The sequence below is a fragment of the Schistocerca americana genome, chromosome 2 (assembly GCF_021461395.2).
Source record: "Schistocerca americana isolate TAMUIC-IGC-003095 chromosome 2, iqSchAmer2.1, whole genome shotgun sequence".
NCBI lineage: Eukaryota > Metazoa > Arthropoda > Insecta > Orthoptera > Acrididae > Schistocerca > Schistocerca americana.
The window spans coordinates 1,040,318,528-1,040,338,418 of record NC_060120.1 but is presented as its reverse complement, the minus strand read 5'-3'; positions in this window follow the sequence as shown (position 1 = coordinate 1,040,338,418).

Sequence of the window (19,891 nt, the reverse complement as noted above, 5' to 3'; positions counted from 1 at the left end):
TAGGTACAGAAGAGACTGGAACAGCACATTACGTCCATATGCTAACGTCTTTTTATTGGTCTTTTTCACTGACGCACATTTACATTACCATGAGGGGTGAGGTACACGTTCTTACACCTCTGGACTTCTTTCTATGGGGTACGTTAAAGGAGAATGCGTACCGTGATGTGCCTACAAAAAAATGGCTCTGAGCACTATGGGACTTAACAGCTGTGGTCATCAGTCCCCTAGAACTTAGAACTACTTAAACCTAACTAACCTAAGGACATCACACACATCCATGCCCGAGGCAGGATTCGAACCTGCGACCGTAGCAGTCGCGCGGTTCCGGACTGCGCGCCTAGAACCGCGAGACCACCGCGGCCGGCGATGTGCCTATAACCCCAGAGGATAGGAAACAACGTATTGTGACAGCCTGCGGCGACATTACACCAGATGTACTGCGGCGTCTACGACATTCATTACGCCAGAGATTGCAATTGTGTGCAGTAAATGATGGCCACCACATTGAACACCTATCGGCATGACATGTCGGGACACACTCTATTCCACTCCGTAATTGAAAACGGAAACCACGTGTGTACGTGTACCTCACCCCTCATGGTAATGTACATGTGCGTCAGTGAAAAAGATCAATAAAAAGGTGTCAGCATGTGGACGTAAAGTGCTGTTCCAGTCTCTTCTGTACCTAAGGTCCATCGCCGTTCCCTTTGGATCCCTACGTAATTCGGGGTTCCATTTAAAAAAACGTAGGTTTGTGTTAAAAAACATACTTCCGTGCATTTTTTTATGGTTTGTATTAACCAATTACACTAGCCCCTCTCCTCACGTTCGGTCTGTGGAATCGATTCGTCAGTATTTGATGTGGTTTACGAAATATATCCAGGGGTAACGTTAGGTGACTCACCCTGTATTGTGAAGGTTGTATGTATGGCTTATCGGCTGGTGATTAGAATACAATTACGCCGTCTGTCGTCAGACTTGGTAATGCTTCCCATCCGCTGGCTGGAACTATGCGGAAGAAAGTCATTGAACTAGCATTCTCACAGATACAGCAGCTGGAATGGTCTCTTTCATAGCACATTATACTGATGCCGATTTAGCCACTCAGTTTCAGCTAGAGTACTTAAAACTGGGCCGGCCGGTGTGGCCGTACGGTTAAAGGCGCTTCAGTCTGGAACCGCGTGACCGCTACGGTCGCAGGTTCGAATCCTGCCTCGGGCATGGATGTATGTGATGTCCTTAGGTTAGTTAGGTTTAATTAGTTCTAAGTTCTAGGCGACTGATGACCTCAGAAGTTAAGTCGCATAGTGCTCAGAGCCATTTGAACCATTTGAACTTAAAACTGGTTGCGAAACAGCAAACTAATCCGCAAATATGCACAGGAAAGCACGGCACAGCACATTTTCTCTCTCACAGTCGATTGTGATAGAAAACCTGTACATTTGTTCGTCAGACGACTACGTTAAAATCTGAAGTAAATCAATAAAGATCATTTCACTATTTTAGCGAACGTTTCTTTTTTATACTTATGTATTACATATATTTTTAAAAATTACATAGCGTATCGCCGCCAGAATTGAGCAAAGCTGAAATAAAGCGGCCAAGAACTTTTTGAGAAAAACAACTTTTCCCCCATTTTCCCCTTTACGCAGGGTGAGTCTGGATGAAAAGCACATGCCTTATGGGGAGCTAGTGTGTGTAGATCTGAAAAAAAATAATTCATACGAACATATTCTCTATTCCGAACGATTTCCGAGACAGAACATGTTTAATGTACTTTATTACTTATTTTCTGTATTATTCAGTACACTATCATTCTTTGCAACATACCACAGTAGAGTAGAGGAATTCGAAGCGAAGAGTTTGGTGGAGGACACTTGTGGTCTATCAAGTCGGGAACTACCTCATACTGGCATACAAAAACTACCTAAGCTAAAGCTCATGCGCGTCGCTGGAGATTTTCAGTATTCTCCGGCTCTCTTCACGCAAATTATTAACCCTAGAATAAAAATGAATGGGTCTTTTTCGTAGGAAATTAAATGTAGTTTAATTTTGTACTGTGGATTTCGTTTAAAACGAAAACGAAGAAAACTAACATTAAATGCGTTCTGTCTCGGTAACAATGCGGAGTAGGCCTCATGTCATTATGAAGTTATGAAGCTTTTTGTGTTCAGAATCACCAATACTATCACCCCTCAAGACACGTGCCTTTCCTCCAGAGTCACCCTGCATAATAGTACGGATGGGAAAATTACAATGACGGAAAAATAATCGCAACACCAGAAGGAGGTGTGCGAAATTAATGAAAGTTGGGAGGCGTGTTACTACATCGGAAAGATGGCGTCCAGTCAAATAGCGCACCAGTCATACAAGAGTGTCGGCAGTAGCGCCACTATGAGGATGGAAAACAGTTTTGCTTAAAATTAACGCTGTGACTGTTGAGTGTTAGTTACCATTGAGATTGGACGTGGTGAGTTAGTGTGGTCAAAAATGTCTTCAAGGCGACAAAGATTCCGTTGTCAACATCCCACTGAGCTTGAACTATATCGTGTAATAGGGCTATGAGGAGCTGGATGTTCCTTCTGCTTTATTACAGAAGGACTAGGGAAGGAATCTACCCACTGTACATGACTGCCGGCAGCGGTGTTCGGAAGAACGTGCGTTCGCGAGAAGACCGGGCTACGGTCGGCCACGTGATATTACCGAGAGGACAGACCACAGCTTTCGGCATACGGCTCTGGCCCGTCATATTGCATCTGCAACAGCAGACACAAGGAACTGTTACATAACGGCTACTCCAAGGACAGCACCGAGCCAGAGGCCCTGTAACGTGCATCCCACTGACCCCAAACCACTGCTATTTGCGACTTAAGCAGTGTCAAGCAAGAGCTCATTGAAGGACAGAGAGGATATCTGTTGTGTTTCCTGGTGAAAGCTGTTTCTACCTCGGTGCCAGTGATGGTCGAGTGCTGGTTAGGAGGAGACCAGCTCAAGACCTGTACCCAACCTGTCTGTGTGCTGGACGCACTGGAACCACACCTGGAATTATGGTCTAGGGTTTGACTTCGTATGAGAGCAGGAGCACTCTCGTGGCGGTTAAAGGCGCTGCAGTCTGGAACCGCAAGGCCGCTACGGTCGCAGGTTCGAATCCTGCCTCGGGCATGGATGTTTGTGATGTCCTTAGGTTAGTTAGGTTTAACTAGTTCTAAGTTCTAGGGGACTAATGACCTCAGCAGTTGAGTCCCATAGTGCTCAGAGCCATTTGAACCATTTTTTGAACTCTCGTGGCTATCTCACGCACCCTGACAGCAAAACTGTACATCAATCTGGTGATTCGACCTGTCGTGTTGCCTTTCATGAACTGCATTGCAGGGGTGTTTTCCAGCAGGATAATGCTCGCGCATACAGATGCTGTAACCCAACATGCTCTACAAAGTGTCAACATATATTGCCTTGGCCTGCTCGATCACCAAATCTGTTTCCAGTCAAGCATACATGGGACATCACTGAGATCATCGAACGACAATGCCAATATCATCCACAACGTGCATTAACCGTCCCTGTATTGATCGGCCCAGTGCAACAAGCATGCAACTCCATCCCACAAGCTGACATCTGGCACCTGTACAACATATACGTTTGCCCGCTTCCATTCAACAGTCTGGCGGTAACATCCGTTTTTAATGTACCACATTTGTGACGGCTCTTCTCGCGTTTACATTAGCCTGTGGGCTTTCAATGTTAATCACTTAACTAGAAGTGAAGTTGATCAGGTTTTTGTTGAAATGTTGAAATATGCAAGTGACACAGTCAAGACCTCCTTACACATGGCTCTAACAAAAATTTGGGTAACAGAACGATTCCCCGAGCATTGGACCACAGCTATCATCCGCCTACTACACAAAAAGGGAAACAAGAGCAACCCAGACAACTAGATTGCACATACAAAATTCTATCCAAGATCCTATTTGAAAAAATCAAGGAGCAATTAGAACAGGAGTTAGGGGAATATCAGGGAGGTTTCAGACCATGGAGAAGCTGTGCAGAGCAGATAATTAGTTTAAAATTGATTATGGCATACTACAAGAAACGGAACAAACCTCTGGCAATAACATTTGTAGATTTGAAGAAGGCATATGACTGTCTCCACAGACCTTTAGTATTAATAATTTTAAGAAATCTAGGACTCCATCCAAAACTACTTAAAATAATACAACTCACTCTAACCAAAACCAAATAAAAGTGAAGTTTAGAGGAGAAATTTCGTAACAATTCCTCATAAAAACAGGCTTAAGACAAGGTGACTGCCTATCACCATTACTGTTCAACTGTGCACTGGAATACATAATGAGAGAATGGTACAAGGACAATCCAAAGATAATAAGAATTGGAAGTGCAAAAGATGATATTAGCTTAAACTGCTTGGGATTCGCTGATGATCTTGCTCTTCTAGGCAACACCGTTCAAGAAGTCAAGCAACAAGTGAAATCACTACAAGAAATAGCAGAGAAAGTAGGCCTTAGAATATCATTTGAACAAACGGAGATTATGCTAACTGATCCTCCACTTGCAAACAAAATTACAATAGGAGAACAGGAAATCGAAATGAGAAGCCATCATGGCAGAATAGAATACAAAAACTGAACTACGCAAATTACATTACTAAAACTACATACAACAAAAAAATCGTATCTATAGATGCAAAATTAAAACACTACAGAACAGTTACACAACCAGAAATAACGTATGTAGCTGAAACTATCTTCAAAACAACTAATACAGCAGAAATTGACAGAATACTAAACATAGAAAGAAGAATAATTAAGACATGTATAAATAAACAGTATAAAATAAATGGGCATTGGAGAATAGCATCAAATGAAACGGTATATAAGAAAATAGAACCAGTCGTGAGCACGATCAGGAAGAAACGCATCTCATTCTTTGGACATCTGATGAGAACTCCAGAAAACAGAATCAGTAAAAAAAATAATACAAAAATTGTGGAATAGCAAGAGCGACATTAATTGGATCACAGAAATTAAGGAAGATATAAAATAACACCAAATTACGGTAGATGACCTAAAAAACACGACAGAGAAAACCAGAATACTGCAAGACCCGCAAACCAGACTACAAATGAAAATCAATAAAAGGAGTTCAGGAAGAGTGGTCTCAGATGAAGAAAGAATGAAAATATCTGAAAGAATGAAGAAATATTGGGCAGACAGAAGAGCAAAACACCTTTCATATAAGAATAGATTCTAATAATTATATTACCTTAATATCATATTAAGTTATTGTTGAGCCAAATTGTATCCCTGTGTAACAACTTGTTTACAACTTTGTATTTTTGACTAGAGTGGTCCAATGAAGGCCATAAAATAAATAATAATAATAATAATAATAATAATCACTTAACTAGACACCTCTGTTCCCGAAATTTCATTACTCAGCGTTATTTTTTTTTTGTCTGGCGATTTTTTTGCGTCAGTATATTTGCCTCGCGGCGAAGTGCTCTGCTGCGTGCAGCAGGCAGTGAGCGTTGGACGGCAGCAGCAGCGCTAATCAGTATCCAGGGACAGCCGACGCCCACGGAAGTACCCCTGCTGAGCGCCGAGTCTAACTTGCTGGCGTTACGTCACGGCCGGCAGGCTGCGGAAGCGCCCTGGCTACGCTAACCCGGCCCCTGCCACGCCTCTGCCAGCTACCCGCCTGCCACCGGCCCTGCACAGCAAGCGTGGGGTCCCAGCTACGCACTCTGCCTGCACGGCTCCTCTCACAAGAATGTGAACCACGCAGCATCGGCTTGTCCGGTTGCAGACGGGAACTGTTCATCTTGCGACCTGTTCGCTGTGGCGTGTGCTGCAGTGGTGAGCGTCTGCGGATGCAACCACTTTGCCAGAGAAAGGATCGTGGCGCTTTTTTCGCTCTCGCCCGAAGACGTGAGAATCATGAGAAACATAGCAACCGAGAAAGCTTGAAAGGGCACGCAATGTTACAATGTTGCTGGAATTCAAGTAATTTATAGCTGTTCGGAGCCCACAAGAAGTTGAATGGCCTAGACCGAGCTGGAGTAACTGCTCGTAAGGCATTCTCTGGAGAGAGAGAGAGAGAGAGAGAGAGAGAGAAAAGAAACTTCATCCCTGTTCTATCGATTACCACTAACATCAGATTAGCGTTGCAGTTGTAGTAACAATAGCCATAGGATATTTCCAATGCCAATTAAACGTGTAACTTCGTAATGTACCAAAAATTTTCTTGCTTAATACTATCAGCAGCCTTAGAAGAGAATCTAAGTCTCTACATCGTCAGAAGCTGAGCAACAGCTGCAGAAACACGACATACCAAGAACACCCAGCCATAACGGATTTCCCACTGCAAATGCCAGTCATGCATATGGAACTTGAAAGGCTCCTCACCGTGAAATCGAAACACGTACCTTTTATCAATTACTAATTTGTATGCCTATTTTGTGTTATCTCTTTCATATTCTTTTATGCTATTACTCGCTCAAAATCATTCAATTGTACATACTTAATTTAACTGATTTTCTTGAACATCACCCTTCTGACTCTTTCGATGTGGTCCCCCACGAGTTCCTCTCTTGCGTCAACTCTTCATATCAATGCAGCACTTGCATGCTACTTCCTCAATTATGTGTTCCGTGTATTGCAATCTCCGTCTCCTTCTGCAGTTTTTATTCTCTACAGGTCCCTCTAGTACTACGGAAGTTACCCCTTGATTTCATAAAACAAGTCCCATTATAACCCTACCACTACTATTGTAATTTAGTATGCTTTTACCTAAATAACAAAAAAAACCTGTCCCTACGTTGTCACGTATACTATACACCAAGAGAAAAAATAGTCCAGTTACGGGAAAAGCCACGTATAACCCTCTTACTAAAGTTTAGTTTAGTTTACAGCTAAAGTACTATGGGAGGATAGTCCCGGTAATAGCAAAAGCTAATCAATAGAGTTACCCCTTTCACACGATTGGACCGCGTGTTGTGTCTAATGGATAAGTACATCAAACTATTCAATTCTTTTCCTAAGATTTTTACCCAGCGGTTAAATAGAAACGCAGTATGAATTACATTATACTGAAGCTAGGACAGCTCAATTCCATGTTCATTTAGTGGTTTAAAACATGTACTAATGGTCGCCAGCCTATCCAGGCAGTGAAACAATGAAGTTTTGGGAAAGCAGAAGTATGAATTTTGCTTACTCTCTTGCTACCGTTTAAGTTGCTTCTTTAAATAAATGTTACTGCACGTAAACAATGTTGGTGCAGGCACTAAAATACTTTTACTACTGCACCCTTATACATTACGTTTTTAAAACAGAAAAATCCCAGTAGATCAGGGAATCAAAAAAAAATTTGGGCAGAGTGGACTTATAGAAAACCATTTTCTATAATAAACAAACATAAATACTAAAATAATTAGCTACTAAGGCACACACTTTTATACGGATCGTTTCACTCCAAGGAAACCTCTTTCACACTAGAATTTACTTTCAAAAGCTATTATTCTTTGAAATAACTCTGTATAGTCATTTACCAGGTTCTAGTAACTTGGCCACACTCTGACTCAATTTCACGTAAGCAAACTTTTACTGTAACACTTTGCAATTGTTAAGAAAAAATAAAAAATCAATTTAAATGGTGCCTCCTTACATTAACTTGGCACTTCATAAGATTGTAAATTCGGACCTATTTCTTATATTGTTGCTAAGCGTGACAATTTCTTAAATTGTCAAATTTTCATTGACGTGAACAATTTATACACACAAATATTTTTAAATACGGAAGGTCATCAGAAAATTATTTAACGTAATAAACAATTAACATAGCATTTTACTTATGTTACTCACATACAATACAAAGAACTTCTCTCTCCAGTATAGTACACTTCACATTTACAGAAAATTTAGTATCAACAAGCGAAAATTTTAAAGCAAAAAATTATAAATAATTTAAATGGACCAAAAATAAATATTGTTATACTATCATCTTGTCCCGTTTTCTTGTCAGTGTTTTCCACATGGTGCTCTCTTCTCCGATTTTATCAGGCCACATAATTCTCAAAATTTAAAATTGTACCAGACTGTCATGTTTTGTGGATGACTTCTAAGCGCATGAGAAGGCACAGTGCGCTGGATGTGTGACAGGAACGGCAGTGAATGTAGAGAAAAAAGCTGCATCTTTGCCATCAGCCCAGTCTGGAAACTGAGGTGTTTGTTTTGGAAGAATTTGCGACTCCTGGGCGAGCCAATGGCGTAGCCGATCACTGTGCCTTTTACAACTGGGGCCTGGCCAGGTGTCGAACTGAGCGCGGGAGGCGATCTCTGTAGCAGGAGAGCAGTGCTTTCTCACGTTTTTCAGAGAGCCATTTGAAGATTAGTATCTTATGGTTCTTGAAAGAAACATGGTTTCCCGAAAATCATGACTCAGCCTTGTGAATAGCTCTCTAATTTCGTAGAACCTCTGAGGTGAGGCTAGTTGCTGGATACTAAAATGCGCCATTGCTAAATCTATCAGTGATGTCACAGAGTTGAAGCTGGGATGGCATATTGCAGCAGCAGTGACTGAATAGCGCTGCTGAATGGCAGTATAAAAGGTGATTCAGTGATGATTTTACAAACTTCAGGGGATGACGGAAGGCAAATACACCACTTTGAGGTAGCAGACTCTGCTCCGTAAAGGACCGAGTGGGAAGTTATAAGTGAAAGTCGTTCTGATACCTCTGACAACCGACTTTTTCTACTGTAAGCTCTTTGCTTTCCGTATTATGGGAGGAGGCAGTATGGACAAAAACCAAAAAAAGGTCCAGTGAACATGGTCTCTAAAGTGCATACCTTACGAGCTAAGAGGAATTGTTTATCCTTGCCACTTTGAAAAACATTTCTTTTACTGAACAAGTGCTCACAACTCTGAAGTTATTATTTTTGGAGACCGAACTTGCTGGACAATTTTTTTCTTGTTTTGGTCCATACTACCTCCTCCCAAAATATTTGAAGCAAAGATCTTGCAGTAGAAGAGATCCACTGTTAGGAGTATCAGAAGGAATTTCGCTTATAACTTTTCCATCATTCCTGAAAGTTTGTAACATCATCACGAAATCATCCGGTATAGTATCATGCAGCAGCGCTACTTAGTCGCTTTTGGAGCACTCGCTATTCCGTACTCTTATGTTTTGCTTCTCTTCTTCAAGAATACTTTAAACCGAATATCGAACTACTCGTATATTAATTCTGCTGTCCTATCGAATGGTAAATCAGAACACTAATTTAAGAAAGAAATTGTTTATAACTTGAAATAAAATGCCGTCTTCCGTTCACTATGTGCGTGGCATGAAAGACTCATCTACACATCTAAGAAACGAAGTTGCAAACACGAACCGACACGCCAGAGAAAATGTACACTTAATCCTACGCATATATGTGATGTAACTAAATGACTCCGGCAAAATTTGAAGTTACACTGCAATTTGACGTCCACCAACGACGCTACAGACCGTCGGAATTATAACCTCCTATCTATAGGCTGCCCTTCTTCCGAAAATATTAGTTGGTAGTCTGATGGACATCAAGCAGAACTGCTCGGAATGGGCTTTCCAGCAGGCAGGACGTTACATGCCGAAAGCATCCGCACCTATAACAGCAATACTATTGAAACAGCCAAGTGTGCTTCGCTGCCGAAGGGATGGCACACGTATATATAGGTTGCCATAAGTGAACATTAATATCGGATGTGACCACCTTGAGCCTTTATGAAGGCTTGAAATCTGCTGGGGATACATTCAATAACGTGTCTTAAAGTCTGCGTTAGGAATGGCAACCCATTATTCATTAAGAGCCGAAACCGTGGGAGATAGTGATGTTGGATACTGAAATTTGTTCTAATTTATCCCAAAAGCGTTCCACTGGGTTCACGTCGGGATTCTGGGCGTGCTAGTTTATTTCAGGAATTTTATTACCCATAAACCATTGCCTTACAGGTGTTGTTTTACGAGCGAACACCTGGCTTCGTGTACAGTGCAAGTGGAATCTCTGCAGGAACACATTTTGAAGTGACGAAGAGTACAACATGTGCTCAGTATGCTGAAAAGTATGTGGACTGACGAGAAACTAGAAATCCCTTCACAAATTCGCCGAGAAAGGGGATATTTGAAAAATGCCACCCACATCGATGTCCACTAAAATTGTAGCACAAACGTCTTGTTGAGAGGAAGTGAATCTACAGCATGCGTGAATCAGCCAATGTCAGGCATTTGACGACACCCTCATAAAGCAGGTAGCATAAACGCCATGTACATTCTGTATATAAGGAGAGATGGCGCGCAGAAGGCTTCTTATTCAGGAAGTGCATTAGAATACTGTTCGGGCGTGAGAAGAAAAAACGTCTAAATGCAAGAGCAGCAGGACTAGACTCTCGAGACTGTTGCTTATCGCTGTACAATACTGCTGCTCGGCTTTTCAGGGTCCCACGACATGCGATGGAGAATCGATGCTTTCAGGGAAACCACGCTGAACGCCATGCACAATCTCAGCAACACCGTGCGACTAGCGCCCGAAAGGATTGACACGTTAGATCACACATCCAGATTAAAACAGCAACGTAATGTACCAGGTTATCGTAATGTCTGCGGAAATACAAGTATCGACAATGTCATTGCGACTGCGTCTGGAACACCACTATCCGGACGGTGACCGTCGTTGTGGCTTTTTTGGAGGCCACAGCAGGGAGGGACACGCTAACCGTGCCGCGACTTACGGCATCACTGGACACTGGTGGCAGAACTTTGTCATTTTCGACGAGCCATGTTTCTGCGTACGTCATCAGGTGTAGTCGAACATGTATATAGGTTCAGAGGGGGACGAACGCTGGGTTTTTTTCATTTTTTTTTTTTTTTTGAATCGTCAGTCTTCTGACTGGTTTGACGCGGCCCGCAACGAATTCCTCTCCTGTGCCAACCTCTTCATCTCAGAGTAGCACTTACAACCTACGTCCTTAGTTATTTGCTGGATGTATTCCAATCTGTGTCTTCCTCTACAGTTTTTGCCCTTTACCATGGAAGTTATTCCCTCATGTCTTAACAGATGCCCTATCATTCTATCCCTTCTCCTTATCAATGTTTTCCACATATTCCTTTCCTCTCCGATTCTGTGCATAATCTCCTCATTCCTTACCTTATATGTCCACCTGATTTTCAAAATTCGTCTGTAGCACTACATCTCGAATGCTTCGATTGTCTTCTGTTCCGGTTTTCCTACAGTCCATGTTTCACTACCATACAATGCTGTATTCCAGACGTGCATTCTCAGACATTTCTTCCTCGAATTGACGCCTATGTGTGATACTAGTAGACTCCTCTTGGCGAGGAATGCCCTTTTTGCCATTGCTAGTCTGCTTTTGATGTCCTCCTTGCTCAGTCCATCAATGATTATTTTAATGTCTACGTAGCAGAATTCCTTAACTTCATCTACTTCCTCAATCCTGGTGTTAAGTTTCTCGCTGTTCTCATTTATTCTACTTCTCATTAATTTCGTCTTTCTTCAATTTACTCCCAGTCCATATTCTGTAGTCATTAGATTGTTCTTTCCATGCAGCAGATCATGTAATTCTTCTTCACTTTCACTCAGGATAGCAGTGTCATCAGCGAATCGTATCATTGATATCCTTTGAGCTTGAATTTTAATTCCACTCCTGAACCTTTATTTTATTTCCATCATTGCTTCTTCGAAGTACAGATTGATCAATAGGGGCGAAAGACTACATCCCTGTCTAACATCCTTTTTAATGCGAGCACTTCGTTGCTGGTCTTATTATTCCCTCTTGGTTCTTGTACATATTGTGTATTACCCGTCTCTCTTTATAGATTATCCCCATTTTTCTCAGAATTTCGAACATATTGCATCATTTTAGTTTATCGAACGCTTTTTCCAAGTCGGCAAATCCTATGAAAGTGTCTTGATTTTTCTTTAGTCTTGCTTCCATTATCAACCGCAACGTCAGAATTGACCCTCTGGTGCCTTTACCTCTGCAAAGCCTAACAGGTAGAGTGCATAAATCACCAACATACGGGTCTAGCGCATGTCGAGATAGATAGCATTGCCACTGAGTAGTTGCCGATCCCCCCTCCACCACCACACACACACATACAGAGAACGTTTTCTTAATTAAGGCATTTATATTTCTGTGTATTTCACTTTCCAACTTTCTTGCATATCAGGGGCGTCCAGCAAGGGTTTTTTCTTCCACAGCCAATTTCTGTTGAAAAAGTGTGGAATCAGTGCGGAACATAGTTTTAAGTTCAGAAAGGTGGCAGAACAATGCTTCGCCCGTCAGATACTCCACTGAAAAGTATCTGCAAGATGGGAGGCAAGAAACCTGATTCCGGATCTCAAGGGTGTTAGAATGGAAATCAGACTCGATCACTTGGTACAGTATGCACGAAAGGGAAATGACTCATCACAGGCGATGAGACATGAGTACACCACTTAATCCCAGAATTGCCTACTATGGTCACCGGTCTCTGGTTCTGCTACATAAGCTTAACGGGTTTGCTTCAGTACTATAACAAAAAAATGGCTCTGAGCACTATGGAGCTTAACATCTCAGGTCGTCAGTCCCCTAGAACTTAGAACTACTTAAACCTAACTAACCTAAGGACGTCACACACATCCATGCCCGAGGCAGGATTCAAACCTGCGACCGTAGCGGTCGCGCGTACTATAACACCTCCGTCAGACCCTTGAGAGGTGAAACGTCCCCTTAGAAAACTTAATGAATTACTATGCAGATAAACCTCTTACATTATTTGGTTTTCAAACAGCTGAGCAGAACTGAACGTACTCAGACATTTCGCTCTTTACCTATTCTGATCAACATTAAACTGACACACAATATTTTTAGCGCAACACAATCTGACTTTCAATAATCCCTAAAAAAGAATGGCCCTGACTAACATTAACCTATACCTTTCACAAATCACTTACCTCACAAAAATCTTCGTTACTCGAACAATTGCAATACAGCGAGCGCCACTACTGCCAGCTTAATAGTATTCAAAAGTCATAATATATATAGCAGTTCATGACATCCAGTCTTACAAATTTACTGTATCTGATGGACACACGTCCAGATCATCCGCTCTCAAAACTCCGCCATTTCTCTCCCCACATCCATCACTACTGGCGGCTCACCTCCAACTGCGCAACACTACGCGCTGTTAACAGCCAACTGCCCAACACTACAATAGCAAATTCCAACAATGCAAACCAGCCACAGACTGCACACAGCACAGTCAGTGATTTTCATATAAAGCGCTACATGGCGTTACCAACATAAAAACCTAAACAGCCTACTTACAGAGGTATTGTTGCATCTTATCAACTAAATCTTACTTAATGGTGTGTGGGCAACGAAGGCAGTTTGGTGTGTGTTTGCCTCACACTTTTCGACTGTGCTCACTCACACTCACACATAGAACAAGTACCGATGTAGCACTCTTGATGATCAAAGAACCTTATCGAAATGTATACACTTTGCGGCTCGATTTTGTTTAGGCATCCCTGCACTGAAGCAATACTGGACTGTAGGGACTTTTTATTGTCCCCTTCTTGTACTATCTCAGTGTGTAACGTTATATTTATTAGAGAGGTAGGGCATAAAATAAAAAACTGTGACCCCACTCCAGAATTGAGCCAGATTAGAGCCTGTCATGGATTACAAAGCACGATCACTTCTGTTCCACATAGCTACTAATCTGAATAGCAGTCATTACATCTGTGACTTATTGAAGATGGTGGCCCTGCCCCATCTTCAAGTTCTCCATGAAATTATTTTTCAGCAAGATAACACAACAGCGCAAATTGTCTGTGCTCTCTTGACCTACCTCTGCACAGAAGCAGTTTGACTGTTGCCACGGCCAGCATGTTTTGCAGACGATTCACCCACTGATTACTTCTCGTCAAGAACTGATAAAAAACTGGCACTCATCCACTAGTCATTCACTATGATAGATTAATTCTGGTATAGAGCTGTCCGTCATCTAAGTGCAGTGGGTCTTGATGCCCAACCATTGTTACTACAGGGTGTGGTAGTTCCGTTTACTAAATTTCGAAATGTGTTAAAAGTAATATAAGGTTTATTTTCTACCTCAGTTGCATTTGTGTTATGGAACGATGGCTCTCCATCATTTGTAGACCTGTGTAGTTGCATAAGCATCTCAGCACACCTATCAGAATATGCGCAGATCACCTACAAATGTTATCATGTATTCTTCATAATGTACTAAATACGCACAATAATTAACATTTCACATTTTGCTGTGCTTCTTTTGTTGCAATTTTAAGGCCAATAGTGCAGAAATGAGCGGATTAGCGAACGTGTGCTAAGACACCAGTGGGGATAGCTTCCATCCTAGAGGAGGTAGTCGCAGAAGGCGAAAAAGAGGAAAACAGGTACATCAGATAAATGAGAACGTAGCTGCTACTCTACAAAGAAGAGATTGGCACAGGAAAGTGTATGGTGGCGGTCGCACTGAACCGGTCAGAAGATTCATGAGGGAGAAAAAAGGTTCATAGCTCCGAGCACCAGCCCTGAGTTGTTTATGCTCTGTAGTACGGAATTGCCGGCAGTATGTCAATGGCAGCCGCTTTCGTTAATAACAGTAAATGCGCGCGAACTGGTGCTCTGCAAGAAATTAATGCGTCCGTAGGGCTTTGGCGGCTAGTGTCAACTGGCGCCACACTGGGCGACCGTATTAATCTTGTAAGCACGTGTGTGTGTGTGTATGGATGTGTGTGAGAGCGTGTGTGTATACGAGTGGGTGCGTGTTTGTACACGCTGCTGGCCCGCTGCCAAGGTCACCCACAGACCTGCCGCAGACACTGCCGCTTTAGTCGTTGTTTACTCCGCCAAAGCTGTTGCATTCTTGGCAGTGACAACGCTACGCTACGCTCGTACACAGATGTGGCGTGAGGTGCCTCGGCGCACATTGCTTCAACGTGTGCAAAAGCCGATGACCTGCTGCTCGGTCTATCTTTACAATAGCCACCGCTTTCTCTCTCCCTCCCTCCCTCCCCCCCCCCCCCCCTCTCTCTCTCTCTCTCCACTCTCACTTTTATTCTCCTCTGTTTCACATGACGCACTGTATTTTTCTCTGCCTGTAACGTCGTCTTTATTTTATGCCACACAGCGTTCAAAATCTTCAAGTTTCTCTCCATCTCCTTCATTTCAAAATATTTTTCTTTCGTGTTTCTTCGATGCAGGTAATTCCTGTGTTACACGGAGTGCATACGAACCCCAACAAACACTACCCACAATGAAACTTCCTGGCTGATTAAAACTGCGTGCCGATAAAGACTCGAACTCGGGACCTTAGCCTTTCGCGGGCAAGTGCATTACCATCTGAGATACCCAAGCCCGTCCACACAGCTATACTTCTACCTACCTTCCAAACTTTACAGAAGCACTCCTGTAGTGAGGACGGGGCGTGAGTCGTGCTTGGGTAGCTCAGATGGTTGCGGTCAGAGAGCTGGTTGGCCTCTGTAATAAAAAACTGAGTAGAACGATCAGCAAAACGAACTTGAAAGAAACTCATGTGACGCCCGCAGCGACCAAACACAACGATCAACAACAAACAAAATGAAAAAAAAATATGGTAGAGCACTTGCCCGCGAAAGGCAAAGGTCCCGAGTTCGAGTCTCGGTCCGGCACACAGTTTTAATCTGCCAGGATGTTTCATATCAGGGCACACTCCGCTGCAAGGTGAAAATCTCATTCTGGAAAATACCCACATTGTCTCATCCTAGGAGGTTGGTGCCAAAGTACAGGACACGTAAAGAGCCTTGTAGCCGAAACGTCGCCACGGGGCTTGATCTCCTCACAAAATCACATATTTTTGGACATGCTTGCACCATCTTGTCAATGAATCAGTATCAGCAGTTCGTTTTTTAAAATAATTTATTAATACTAAATGTACAAATTATCAGTGGAATACAGACAGTCGCACCAAGCAGTCACACCAAGTTGCACACAAAAGAAGTCTTTCTAGTTCGGTACATTGAGAGGTTGCATCTCTCTTTCTCGCAGTAATTAGTATTTCTTTCTTTTACAGGCTAGAGCTATAGCATCATCACTATCATCGTTTTCTTCTTCTTTTTCCTCTTCTGTTTCTACTTCTTCTTCCTGAATTCACAGGGTGACAGTTATGGAACTATATGAAATACAATCGTCATAACTTCGGAACAGTTTGCATTCGGACGTTCAAACTGCACGGCTGGCGGCGGGGCATGATGGAATTAGTAAGCGCTACACGATTTGGTTTAGCGACGAAGTCCACTTTCATTTGGATGGGTTCGTCAATAAGCAAAACTGGAGTATTTGTGGGACTGAGAAAGATACGTGAAGGTTTTGGAAGATGATTTCATCCCTATTATTAAAAGTGACCCTGATTTCGACAAGATGTGGTTCATACAAGAAAGAGCTCGACCCCATCGAAACATGAGAGTGTTTGATGGGTTGGAGGAGCTCTCTGGGGATCGTATTCTGGCTCTGGGGTACCCAGAGGCCACTGGCATCGGCCTCGATTGGCCGCCATATTCTCCGGATCTGAACAAATGTTACTCATTGTTGTGGGCTGTATTAAATACAAGGTGTACTGCAATAACCCCAAAACCATTGCTGATTTGAAAACAGCTATTCAGGAGGTCATCAACAGCGTCGATGTTCCGACACTTCACCGTGTCATGCAGAATTTCGCTATTCGCCTGCGCCACATGATCGCCAATGATGGCAGGCGTATCGAACATGTCATAACTTAAATCCGAATATCTGTAGTGACGTTTACACGTTGAATAAACAGCGTGCACGCCGTAATTTGTAACTAATTTACATTTTTTTCATGTAGTTCAATAACTATGACCCTGCATGTCATAGTCGTTAATTTTAGCATACTGGCAAAGCTTTCGGTACATCTGGCATATGTCGTGATTTCCAGAGTTCGTTTTCGGTATATGATAAGTAATCGTAGTGTGTTGCTGCTTGGTGATGCGTTATATATGCTGCAGTATGAACAACAATACAGATAGCGCCTTTGTTCAGTTGTTCGGAGAACTTATAGACGACGTAAATGTTGTCCAGGTCTCCAATATAAAACCTGAACATATTGCTATGCATCAAACAAGAAAACAAACCTGAGACAGAAGCGAGCAATATCAATCCAAGCTTGAGGGAGAAGACTTAAGTGGATATCGCTGTTCTTAACAGCTTATACTGTGAGGGAATGGAACAAATTTGTTTGCAGACAAGTCAGACAGCGTATACCGCCAACATTTACATTGTTAATCAAATACTTCTACTGCAGTTCAGATACCAGATAAATGGGGTAGGTAGTCATGCAAAATGCAATTACTCTGTCACGAAGCATTGGAGCTATAGGTTCCTGAAGAAATGTTAAAAATTAAGAGCTTCTCCGCAGAGTAAGCGAGCAGGAACATGTAGAAAATATTAACAGAAAGAAGGTACGGATTGACATGACATGTGCTGAGACATCAAAGGAACGACTTCTATGCTACATGAGAGAGCCTTAAAAGGTTAAGAACACAGAGCAAAACAGATGCTGGAATATATCTAACAAATAAAGGACGTTCAGTACAATTATTATTCTGAGATGAAGAGAAGAATTCATGGTGGGCCGCATCAGATCTGGTTTCCACCTTCGAATTTCTTAATCTAACGATGCAAAGGTACTTTTCCGAAAGGTCTGTACAAATGCTTCGCTTTCACTAAGTGTTACGGGCCGACGTTTGTGGAAGCGTTCCATTTGAGCTTGTTTGTCTCCGTTTGAAAGACTGAAAGCTCTAGAGATGATGAAATGCAGGCTGTCTTAGAATGTTTTCACACTGATGTATGAATTAGTGAATTTTTCTAGTAACGAGCACCATCATCTTTTACCTCGACGATGGCTATGAGTCGATGTGGTACGTACTGTACAAGATATTGGAAACGTTAGGGAATGTTTTTAACACTCCAGGAATTAGTCTGATTTATCAACGCTAAACAGCTACATGCAGACGTGAAAGTTCGTCGGAGTACTGTCCAAGATGCACACGTTCTTTTTAGCATGACGTCGTGGTATGGTCTAAAGGATTGACGTCAGGTGACAGGCAAGTATTCTCATCTACATAGAGGTTCTGCCCTGTGGGAAATGGGAAGTCTTACAGTACCATCACCTTTACCGAACGCTACCAAACTAACACTCTAGCCTTTCAGAACCTACCGAATACGTTAGTTAATATCGCATCCCTACTCCAGCATTTCAGAACAAACCGAATACGTTATTTAAAATCGCATACTTTTTCGGAACAAGAAAAAACCATTACTACAGAAGAAGAAGGGTCTGACATCATGATGGCTATAAGCTGTGTGTCTAACATTGCCGAAAACTGGAGATGGGAGCACAGCGTACCTGCGGGACGTGCGCGTACAGCTTGTCACCATCTCTCTAACTTTCAGAATTGTAGAATTATTGTCATGATGAGCTGTGGAACTGTTAAACTGGATCTGCCGAACTTTCAGATGAAAACAGCTAAAATGCAGACAGAGGTTGCAGAGTGTCACCATGAACCGTCAAAAATAGATTAAAGAAAGCTGGGTTGAGATATACAATTTCCATGTCACATTTACCACTGACACTTTGCTAAAGACAACAGAGACTTGGTGTACAGCCAAAATCAATGGCGACATATAGCGGCACTCTGTTGTGCTCGCCGATGTGCGTCGCTTCTTTTACTGGCAGTGAGACAGACGCCAGGTTGTTCTTATACGACCTAATGAGAGGTCATAGGAAGCAGACATTCTCGAGACCCATGCCTGTTCATCTCGAGAAATCATGGTGCGTGGAACTATTGGACATGACAACAAGATTGACCCGGTAATTGTGCAAGACAGGCTGAGTGCTCACTGGTATGGGGTAGCAATGGTAAACACTGTCAGGGCACGGAAAACAAAATTCCAACAGGTTAGTGCAGAGCCACACACTGCAGTTCACGTCACAAACTCCACGGCGAATGTGGCGATCCTTGACTGGGTGTCCGGTCCCCTGATTTGACACCCACGGAGGATGTCTGGTATGCGATGGGAAGATTTATAGTTTCATACCAGCCTCCTCTCAGAAATATTTGTGAGCTGACAATGCATGTTTTTCACAAACACATTGGGATATAGATCCCGTAACACTGCGTATATTGGAGTACATTCGTGTCCCTGTGCCTCACACCTCACGCTGATGATGACAGACATCAGTTCGAATTAGAATGAAGGTTTATAATATAATACCCGTTATATGGACTGATAAGCAATCCTGCAATTTTCAAATAAAACATTAGTAGAATACTGCTGATACAGTGATGTCGATTAAATATCTGGAGGTGGTGCAGCAAAGCGATATTAAATGGAACGCCACGTAAGGACGGTAGCAGGGAAGGAGAATGATTACCTTCGACTTATTGGGAGAATTTTAGAAAAGTGTGGTTCAACTGTAAAAGAGAGCGCGTATAGAACTATAGTGCGACTCATTCTTGAGTACTGCTCCAGTGCTTGAGATCCCCATCAGGTTGGATTAAAGGAAGACATCGAAGCGGTTCACAAGCATGATGCTTGCTTTGTTACCGATAGATTTGATTCGATAAATACGGGAGTATTACGGAGCTGCGCCATGAACTGAAGTGGGACTCCTTGGAAGGAAGACGATGTTCTTTCCGCGGAACACTACTGAAAAATCGGAATTTGAGCTAACTACAGGACGATTCTCCTGTTATCATTGTCGCATAAAGACCACGAGGGTAACATAAGAGAAAGTGGAGCTCATACAGAG